Source organism: Callospermophilus lateralis, chromosome 2 (genome assembly GCF_048772815.1).
Source record: "Callospermophilus lateralis isolate mCalLat2 chromosome 2, mCalLat2.hap1, whole genome shotgun sequence".
Taxonomy (NCBI): domain Eukaryota; kingdom Metazoa; phylum Chordata; class Mammalia; order Rodentia; family Sciuridae; genus Callospermophilus; species Callospermophilus lateralis.
Genome location: NC_135306.1, coordinates 86633889 through 86644668, shown reverse-complemented (window position 1 = coordinate 86644668; position 10780 = coordinate 86633889).

The window sequence follows — 10780 nt, the reverse complement described above, 5'->3', positions numbered from 1 at the left end:
GTTTGAGTTAGGACTCAGGTTAGAGTTAGTGTTAGGGTTACTGTTAAGTTAGGGTTAGAATTATGCTTAGGTAAGTATTAGGATTAGGGTTAGGGTTAGGTTAGAATCAGGGTAAGGATTAAATTCAGGGTTAGGGTTAGTCTTGGGTTAGTTTTAGTGTTAGGGTTAGTGTTAGTATTGTTTTAGGCTTATCGTTTGTTTTAGGGTTAGGATTAGGTTTAGGGTTTGTGTTAGAATTAGGGTTAGAGATAGTTTTATGTTTAGTAATAGTGTTAGAGTGAGGCTTATCTTTAGTTTTAGGGTTACAGTTAGGGTAATGTTTAGTTTTAGGGTTAGGTTTATGGTTAAGTTTAGAGCTAGGGTTAGGGTTAGTGTTAGAGATAATGTTGTGGTTAGGATTAGTTTAGTATTAGGTTTTTTGATTAGGTTTATGTTTAGTGTTAGGGTTAGTGTTAGTGTTAGCTTTAGGGTTAGGTGCCGCGTCCAGCTATGGGAGCTGAGTCCGGCGAGGGACATTGAGGTTAAGAAATACACAGGACACCAAGGTTCTTTATCCAGGAGGAAGCGTGTGCTGCTGTGCTTTATTGCCAAATTTGTTCCCCTTATATATCTTTTGAAACAGCTGGGGAAATGACTCATAAGCGAGGAGGGAAGAGTAATAACTGCATCCTTGGGTTACCCTCATAGTCCCCTATCAGGAGGCTCTGAACAGGTCAAGATGTTCCCAAAGAGGCACATATGACTGAGGCAGATAAACGGGAAACCGCAAACCTGCGTCACGACCCTGTGAGCTGGCCACTTTGACATGCAGAACAAGGAACTGGGGACTGGGCCCCAGGGGCCAGGGCGGGCCTGCTACCAGCAGTTAGGTTTTGGGTTTGATTTAGTGTTAGTGTTAGTGTTAGAGTTAGGTTTAGGATTAGGTTGAGGGTTAAGGTTCATGTTAGGGTTAGGGTTAGGGTTAGTGGTAGGATTAGGGTTAGAGTTAGGGATAGGGTTACTGTTAGGGTGAGACTTAGGGTTAGTGCTAGGGTTAGGGTTAGGCTTAGAGTTAGGTTTTGTGTTATGGTTAGGGTTAGTGTTAGCGTTATGGTTAGGGTTATGATTAGTGTTTGGTTTAGGGTCAGGGTTAGGGTTAGGTTTTGGATTAGGGTTATGGTTCCAGTTTCTGTTAGTGTTAAGTTTAGTGTTGGGTTAAGGTTAGGGGTTTTCTTAGGGTTACAGTGAGGGTTATGGTTATGTTTACAGTTATGATTAATGTTAGAATTAGGGTTAGGAATAGGGTTAGGTTTAGTGTTTAGTTAGGGTTAGGTTAGGGTTAGTGTTAGTTTTAGATGAGGGTTAGTGTTAGGTCTATATTTAGTTTAGGTTTAGAGTTAGGGTGAGTGTTAGGGTTAGGATAAGTGATAGGCTTTTTTAGGGTTAGAGTTAGTGTTGTGGTTAAGGTGACGTTTAGTGTTAGGGTAAGTGTTAGGGTTAGGGTTCGGGTTAGTATTTGGATTAGGTCTAGGGTTAGGGTAAGTTTTAGGTTTTGGGATAGGTTTAGGTTACTGTTAGGGTTAGGCTTCCACTTAGGGTTAGGGTTAGGGTTAGATTTTGTGTTTCAGTTAGGTTAGGGTTAGTTTTAGGAGTAGGTTTAGGATTAGGGTTAGTGATAGGGTTAGGTTTAGGTTTACCATTAGGGTTAGTTTTAGTGTTAGTGTTGGGTTTATTGTTAGGCTTAGAATTAATGTTAAGATTAGGGTTAGGTTTTGTGTTTGGGATAGGGATAGAGTTAGTGTTAGGTTTAGGGTAAGGGTTAGTTTTAGGTTTAGTGTTAGGGTTAGTGTTAGTATTAGAGTTAGGGTAAGGTTGAGGGTGATAGGTTTAGGGTTAGTGTTAGGTTTACGGTTAGCGTTCATCTAAGGGTAAAAGTTAGGGTTAGGGTTATAGTAAGTGTACGTGTTAGGTTAAGGGTTAGGGTCAGGGTTAGGGTTAAGTAGAGTTATGGATAGGGTTATGGATAGGTTTAGGGTTAGTTTTAGGGTTTGAGTTAGTGTTAGTGTTATGGTTAGGGTTATAATTAGGGTTAGGTTCAGGGTTAGGTTTTGGATTTGGGTTAGGGTTAGTGTTAGGGTAAGTGTTAGGGTTAGGGTAAGGTTTAGGGTTAGTGTTAGGTTTTGGAAGAGGTTTAGGGTTATGGTTATGGTTAGTTTTAGAGTTAGGTTTTGTGTTAGTTTTAGTACTAGTGTTAGGGTTAGGTTTAAGTTTATTGTTAGGTTTAGCATAAGGTTTAGGTTTAGGTTTAGGGTTAATGTTAGGTTTACTGGAAGATTTAGGGTTAGTGCTAGTGTTAGGGTTAGGGTTAGGGTTAGTGTAATGGTTAGGGTTAGTGTTAGGTTTAGGGTTAGTGTTAAAAATAGTGTTAGGTTAGGTGTTAGGGTTCAGGATAGGTTTTAGGAATAGTGTCAGGGTTTGGTTTAGGGAAAGGGTTAGTATTAGAATTAGGTGTAGGTTTAAGGTTATTGTTAGAGTTAGTGTTAGAGTTGAGGTTATGGTTAGGTTTAGGGTTAGCTTTAGTTTTATGGTTAAGGTTAAGTTTTGTGTTAGGATTAGAGTTATGGTTATGGTTGGGTTTAGGCTTAGTGTTAGTTTTAGGGTTAGGGTTAGTGTTAGGATTAGGCTTAGCATTAGGATTAGGTAAGTGTGAAAGTGTTAGGTTAGGGTCAGGGTTATGATTTAGGTTACAGTTTGTGTTAGGTTTTGGGTTAGGGTTAATGTAAGTGTTAATGTTAGGATTAGGGTTAGGTTTAGGGTTAGTGTTAGGTTTAGATTTAGGGTTTGTTTTAGGGTTAGGTTTAGTGGTATAGTTAGTGTTTGGGTTCGTGTTAAGATTATGGTTAGAGTTAGTTTTAGGTTTAGTGTAAGGTTTAGGGTTACTGTTAGGTTTAGGTAAGGTTAGCATTAGGGTTATGTTTGGTATGGTTATGGTTTCATTTGGTATGGTTATGGTTACTGTTGGGTTAGGGTTAATGTAAGTGTTAATGTTAGGATTAGGGTTAGGTTTAGGGTTAGTGTTAGGTTTAGATTTAGGGTTTGTTTTAGGGTTAGGTTTAGTGGTATAGTTAGTGTTTGGGTTCGTGTTAAGATTATGGTTAGAGTTAGTTTTAGGTTTAGTGTAAGGTTTAGGGTTACTGTTAGGTTTAGGTAAGGTTAGCATTAGGGTTATGTTTGGTATGGTTATGGTTTCATTAAAGGTTAGGATTAGGTTTACACTTAGGGTTAGGGTTAGTGTTTTGGTTACTGTTAGGGTTAGGGTTAGCGCTATGGTTAGGGTTAGGTTTAGTGTTAGGGTTATGGTGGGGTTTAGGGTTAGTGTTAGTGTTAGGATTAAGGTTTAGTGTTAGTGTTAGTGTTAGGGTTAGGTTTAGGATTTGTGTTTGGGTTAGGGTTACAGTTAGTGTTAGGGATAATGTTAGGATTATTGTTCAGATTAGGTTTAGTATTAGGGTTAGAGTTAGTGTTACAATTAAAGTTAGGTTTAGGGTTAGGATTAGTTTTGGCATTAGGGTTACTGGTAGGTTTATGGTTAGTTTTAATGTTATTGTTAGTGTTACGGTTAGGGTTAGGGGCAGGCGTATGCTGAGGTTTAGTGTCTGGGTTTGGGTTAGACTTAGTGTTCAGCTAAGGTTTAGGGTTAGGGTTATAGTTAGTGTCATGGTTACGGTTGGAGTTTGGGTTAGAATTAGAGTTAGGCTTAGGGTTAGTGTTAGTGTTAGAGTTAGGTTTAGAGTTCATATTATGGTTAGATCTAGGGTTTGGGTTAAAGTTATAATTATAGTTAGGATTAAGGTTAGGTTTAGGTCTAGGGTTAGGATTAGTGTTAGATTTGGTGTTAGGGTTAGGGTTAGAGATAGATTAGGGTTAGTGTTAGGGTTAGGGTTAGTGTTAGGGTTAGGTTTAGTGTTAAGTTTAGAGTTACTGTTAGGTTCAGGGTAAGGGTTCTTGTTAGTGTTAGGGTTAGATTGAGAAGTAGTGATAGGTTTAGGATTGCAGGTAGGTTTAGTGTTAGGGTTAGAGTTAACATTATGGTTAGGATTTGGTTTAGTGTTATTGTTATAGTTAGGTTTAGAATTAGTGTTAGTGTTAGGGTTAGGTTGAGTGTTAATGTTAGGGTTAGGGTTAAGGTTTGTGTTATCATTAGGGTTAGGTTTATGGTTAGGGTTTATGTTAGGCTTAGTATTAGGGTTATTGTTAAAATTCAGTTTAGATTTAGGGTTAGGGTTAGTGTTACAGTTGGGGTTAGTGTTAGGATTAGTTTTGAAGTAATGGTTACAGTTTGATTTAGGGTTAATGTTAGGGTTAGAGTTAGGGTTAGGCTAGGCTGAGTTTTATGATTAATGTTAGGTGTAGGGTTAGTTTTAGGGTTAGGGTTAGAGTTGGGGTAAAATTAAGGTTAGTGTCTGGGGTTCGGGTTAGGTTTAGGTTTAGTGTTAGGTTTAGGGTTAGGTTAGGGTTTGTATAATAGTTAGTGTTAGAGTTAGGGTTCGTGTTATGTTAGGGATAGAGTTATAATTAGGGTAAAGGTTAGGGTTAGTATTTCAGTTAGAATTAAGTTTAGGTTAGGCATAGGGTTACAGTTATTGTTAGTGTTTGGTTTAGATTTAGGGTTAGGTTTAGTGTTAGTGTTAGGGTTACGGTTAGGGTTATGGTTACTGTTAGTATTAGGGTTAGAGTTAGGTTTAGGCTTAGAGTTAGGGTTTGGGTTAGACTTAGGTATAGGGTTAGTGTTAGGGTTAGGGTAAGTTTTAATTTTAGGGTTAGGTTTATGGTTAGAGTTATTGTTAGGCTTAAGGTTATTTTTACATTTAGGGTTAGGGTTCGGGTTAGGTTTAGCATTAGGGTTAGGGTTAAGATTAAAGTTAGTGTTAGAGTTAAGGTTAAGAATGTGCTTAGGTTTCGAGTTAGGGTTAATGTTATTGTTAGAGTTATGGTTATGAAAATTTTATGGTTAGTGTTATGGTTAGGGTTAGTGTTACGGTTAGCATTAGGTTAGGGTTACCATTAAAATTAGGGTTAAGGCTAGTATTAGGGTTAATGTTAGTGTTATAGGTAGGTTTGGGTAGGGTTCAAGTTAGGTTTTGCGTTAGGTTGATGCTTAGGGTTATTGTTAAAGATAAGGTTAGGGTGATGATGACAGTTAGAATTAGGGTTAGGGTTGGGTTAGTTTTAGTGTTAGTCTTAGTTTTATGGTTAGTGTTAGGGTTAGGTTTAGGGTTAGTGTTAGGGTTAGGTTTAGGGTTAGTGTTTGGGTTAGGGTTAGTTTAGGGTTAGTGTTAGGCTTAGGTTATCGTCAGGGTCATGGTTTGGGTAGAGGTTTGTTTTAAGGTTATGGTCAGAGTTAGTATCAGAGTTTGGGATACAGTTAGATTTGGGATTAGGGTTAGTAATTTTGTTAGAGTTAAGATTAGATTTAGGGTTGGTGTTAGGGTTAGGGTTACAGTTTGATTGTGGGTTACGGTTAGTGATAATGTAGGGATTAGGGTTGGTTTTAGGTTTAAGTTAAAGTTAGGGTTAGTGTTAGCGTTAGGGTTAGGGTTTGGGTTAGTTAAGGGTTAGCATTAAAATTACGGTAGAATTAGCATCGTGGTTTGGGTAGGGTTTTGTGTTAGGATTAGGGTTAGAGTTAGGGTTTGGTTAATGTTAGGGTTCGGGTTAGGGTTAGTGTTAGGGTTAGTGTTAGTGATAGTGTTAGGGATAGGTTTAGGTTTAAGGTTTGTGTTAGTGTTACATTTTGGTTTAGGGTTAGGGTTCATGTTAGGTTTAGGGTGAGGGTTAGTATTAGGGTTAATTTAGGGTTAGGGTTACTGTTATGGTTATGGTTAAAATTAGTGTTTTGTTTAGGTTGGGGATAGGTTTATGTTTAGTGTTAGGGATAGTTTTAGGGTTAGAATTAAGGTAAGGATGAGGTTTAGGGTTGGGGTTAGGGTTAGAGTTAATGTTAGGTTTATATTTTGGGTAGAGTTAGTGTTAGGTTTAGTGTTAAGGTTCGTCTTAGTGTTAGGGATAGGGTTAGTGTTAAAAATAAGGTTAAGGTTAAGTTTAGGGTTAGTGTTACTTTTAGGGTTAAGGTTAGGGATAGTGTTAGGTTTAAGAATAGGTTTAGGGTTAGTTTTAGGGGTAGAGTTAGGTTTAGGTTACTGTTATGGTTAGGGTTAGGTTTAGAGTTAGGGTGAGTGTTAGGGTTAGTTTTAATATTAGTGTTAGGGTAAGAGTTAGGGTTAGGGTTAGGGTTAGTGTTAGTGTTAGGATTATGGTTTGGGTTAGGATTAGGATTATATTTATTGTTAGGGCTAGGGTAATGTTTAGGATTAGCATTAGGTTTAGGGTTAATGTTAATATTTAATTTTGTGTTAGAGTTAGTGTTAGGGTTAGTGTTAGGGTTATGGTTAGGTTGAGGGTTAGGGTTAGTGTTAGGGTTAGACATAACTTTAGGATTAGTGTTAGTGTTAGGTTAAGGATTAGGTTTAGTGTGAGTGTTAGGGTTAGGGTTAGGTTCAGTGCTAGTGTTTGTGTTAGGGTTAGGGCTAGTGTTAAGTATAGTGTTATTGTTAGGGATAGGTTTAGAGTTAGTGTTAGGATTAGAGTTAGTCTTATGCTTAGAGTTAAGTTTAGGTTTAGGATTACTTTTAATTTTAGGATAATTGTTAGTTAAATTTAGGCTAAGAATTTGAGTTAGGGTTAGGTTTAGAGTTAATTTTAGAGTTAATGTTAGAGTTAGGGTTAGGGTTAGTGTTAGGTTTAGTGTTAGGGCTTGAGTTAGGCTTTGTGTTAGGTTTAGTTTTATGGTTATGGTTAGAATTAGTGATAGGTTTAGGGCTGAGTTTACGTTTTTGTTAGTTTTAGGGTCAGGGTTAATGTTACTGTTACTATTAGAGTAAGGGTAAGGGTGAGTTTTAGTATTAAGGTTAGTGTTAGGTTTAGGGTTAGGTTTAGGTTTAGAATTCGTGTTAGGTTTAGCATTAAGTTTGGGGTTAGGATTAGTATTAGGTTTAGGGTCAGAGTTAGGTTTAGTTTTGTTGTTAGGGTTAGGGTTAGTTTTAGGGTAAGGATTAATATTAGGGTTACTGTTAGGGTTAAGTTTAAGATTAGGATTAGTGTTCTGTTTAGTGTTAGTGTAAGAGTTTACATTAGTTTTAGTGTTAGGGTTAGGGTTAGTGTTAGTGTTATAGTTAGTTTCAGGGTTAGGATTAGTGTTGTTGATTGGGTTAGGGTTAAGATTAGAGTTATGTTAAGGGTTAGTGTTACGGTATGGTTCTGGTTCGTCTTAGGGTTAGGGTAACGTTTAGTGTTAGTGTTAATGCTAGGGTTAGGGTTAGAGTTATGGTTACTTTTAGGGTTAGGGTTAGTGTTATGGATAGGGTTAGAGTTAGGGTTAGGGTTAGGGTTAGGTTCAGGAAAAAGGTTTAGCATAAGTGTTAGGGATAGGGTTAGGTTTAGGTTTACTGTAACAAATAGGCATAAGGTTAGGGTAAGTGTTAGTGTTAGATTTAGGGTTATGGTTAGTGTTAGTAATATGGTAAGTGTTAGGATTCGGAATATGTTAAGTGGTAGGGTTAGTTTAAGAGTTAGGTTTAGTGTTTTAGGGTTAGGTTTAAATTTAGAGTTAGGTTTAGAGTTAGTGTTAGGGTAAGGTTTAGGATTAGGGTTAGGGCAAGTATTAGGCGTAGTTTAAGAGTCAGGATTAAAATTAGGGTTAGGGTTACTTTTAGGGTAAGTGTTAGGGTTATGGTTAGGATTATATTTAGGATTTTGTTAGGGTTAGGTTTAGTGTTAGGGTTAAGCTTAGGGTTCATGTTAGGTTTAGTGTTAGGGTTAAGTTTAGGGTTTGTGTTAGGTTTAGGGTTAGGGATAGGTTTAGGGTTAGTGTTAGTTTTAGGGTTAGGGTTAGGTTTAGCACTAGTGTTAGGGTTAAGGTTAGGTATACGGTTAGTGTTAGGGTTAGGGTTAGGTTTAGGTTTAGTTTTATGTTTAGGGTTAGGTTTAGGAATAGGTTTAGTGTTAAGGTTAGCCTTAGGATTAGTTTAGATTTAGTGCTAGGGTTAGCAATACGGTTAGATTTAGGGTTAGTTTTCAGGATAGTGTTAAGATTAGAATTAGTGTTAGGGTTATGATTATGGTTAAGTTAGGTTTAGGCTCAGTGTTAGCATTAGTATTTTGTTCAGGGATAGTGTTAGTGTTCAGGTAAGGGTAAGATTTAGGGTTAGATTAAGGTTTAGGGTTAGGTTTAGTGTTTGGTTTAGGTTTAGAGTTAGGGTTAGGGTTTGTGTTAAGGTTAGTGTTAGGGTTAAGGTTAGTATTAGGGTTTGTGTTAGGGTTAGGATTATTGTTAGGTTTAGGGTTAATTTAGTGTTGGGAATAGGTTTAGGGTTAGGTTTATGTTAAGGTTTGGTTTTGGGTTTGTGTGAGGGTTAGAATTATTGGTAGTTTTAGGGTTATCTTTAGGATTAGGGTTAGTGCTAGGATTAGAATTAGTGTTAGGTTTGGCGTTACGGTTAGTGTTTGAGTTAGTGTTACAGTTAAAATTATGATTATTGTTAGGTTTTCTGCTAGGGTTAGAGTGAGGGTTAATGTTAGTGTTAGCGTTAGTGTTAGGTTTAGGGTTACTGTTACGTTTAGGGTTAGTGTTAGGTTTACGGTTAGTGTTAGGTTTAGGATGAGGGTTTAGTTTAGTGTTAAAGTTTGTCATAGTGTTAAGTTTAGATTTAGAGTTAGGATTAATGTTAGGGTAAAGTTTAGAGTGAGTGTTAGTGTTAGGGTTAGGGTTAGGTACAGTGTTAGGTTTAAAAATATGTTTAGGTTTAGTGTTAGGTTAGGGTTAGATTTAGGGTTAGTATTATGGTTACGGTTATTGTTAGGGTGAGGGTTAGTGTTAGGGTTAGGGTTAGGGATGAAAAAAGGGTTAGGGTGATGGTTAGTGTTAGTGTTAGGGTTAGGGTTAGAGATAAAGATAGGGTTAGTGTTTGGGTTAGGGTTATGATAGTTTTAAACTTTCGTTAGTGTTAGGGTTAGTGTAAGGGTTAGGTTTATGTTTATGGTTAGTGTTATGGATAGGGTGAGGGATAAGTTTAGGGTTAGTTTTGGGTATGTTTACGGTTAGTGTTAGTTTTAGGGTTAGGATTAGTGTTCATGTTGGGTAAGTTTAGCGTGAGTGTTAGGGTTAGGGTTAGGTTTAGGTTTGGTTTTACTGTTTGGGTTAGAGTTAGCATTAGGGTTAAGGATAGTGTTAAAGTTAGTGAAAGGTTTAAAGTTAGTGTTAGGTTTAGGGTTATGGTTAGTGTTATAGTTAGGATTAGGGTTAGTTCTAGGATTAGTCTTAGTGTTAAATTCAGGTTCATGGTTAGTGTTAGAGTTAATGTAAGAGATAGGATAATTATTAGGGTTAGGGTTACAGTTAGATTTAGTGTTAGGGTTAGGGTTATGATTAAGGTTAGTGTTAATGTTAGGGATAGGTTTAGTGTTAGGTTAGATTTAGGGTTATGTTTATATTTAGGGTTATGTTAAGGTTAGGGTTAGGTTTTGATTTAGGGTTAGGGTTAGGATTAGATTTATATTTAGAATTATGGTTAGGTTTAGGTCTTCGTTCCTGTTAGTGTTAGTGTTAGGGTAAGTGTTAGGTTTAGGGTAAGGGTTAGTGGTTGTCTTAGGGTTTCGTGAGTGTTAATGCTAGGGTTACAGTAAGAGTTAGGTTAAAGGTTTAAAATAAATTATTGTTAGCATTACGGTTTGTGTTAGGGATCGTATTAGGGTTAGGGTTGGGATTATGGTTAGGATTAGTGTTAGAATTAGGGTCTAGGTTAGGGTTAATTTTAGGGTTAAGGTTAAGTTTCAGGTTAGTGTTAGGATTTAGGTTAGGTTTAGGTTTGTGTTAGGGTTTGGCTGGAGTTAGGGTAAGTTTTAGGGTTAGAATAGATTTAGGCTTAGGGTTAGTGTTAGTGTTAGTATTAGGTTTAGGGTTAGGGTTAAGGTTAGTGATAGGGTTAGTATTAGGGCTAGGGTTAGGGTTAGTGTTAGTTTTAGGGTTAGGCATAGAGTCAGGTTTAGTGTTAGGATTAGGCATAGGGTTAGTGTTAGTGTTAGGGATACTGCTAGAGTTATGGTTAGGGTAGGGTTACGGTTAGAGTTAGGTTTAATGTTATGGTTATAGTTAATTTTTTGTTGTTGTTGTTATGGTTTGGATTAAAGTAAGACTTACGGTTTTTTTCTTTTTTTTAGTTTTAGGGTTAAAGTTAGTGTTAGGGTTACAATTAAGCTTAGTGTTAGGGTTAGGGTTTGCTTTAAGGTTGTGGTTAGTGTTATGGTTAGGGTTACGTTTTGTGTTAGGGTTAGTATTAGCTTAAGTTTATGGGTAGAATTAAGATTTTTTAAAAAATAACTGTTATTGATATGATTTGGATAGGGTTAGTATTATGGTTATGGTTAGGATTGGGTTAGGGTTATGGTTATGGTTTTTTTTAGGGTCAGTGTTAGGGTTATGGTTAGATTTAGGATTAGAGTTAGTGGTAGGTTTAGGGTTAATGTTAATGTTATTTTTAGAATTAAGGTTAGGGATATGTTTAGTGTTAGAGTTAGCAGTATGGTTAGGTTTAGTTTTAGTGTCAAAATTAATGTTGACGTTAGGGTTAAGTTTTGGGTTAGGGTACGTGTTAAGGTTCTGGTTAGTGTTACTGTGAGTTTTGGGTTTAGATGTAGGATTAGGGTTAGGCTTATTGTTAGGGTTTGGGTTTGGGTTAGTGTTAAG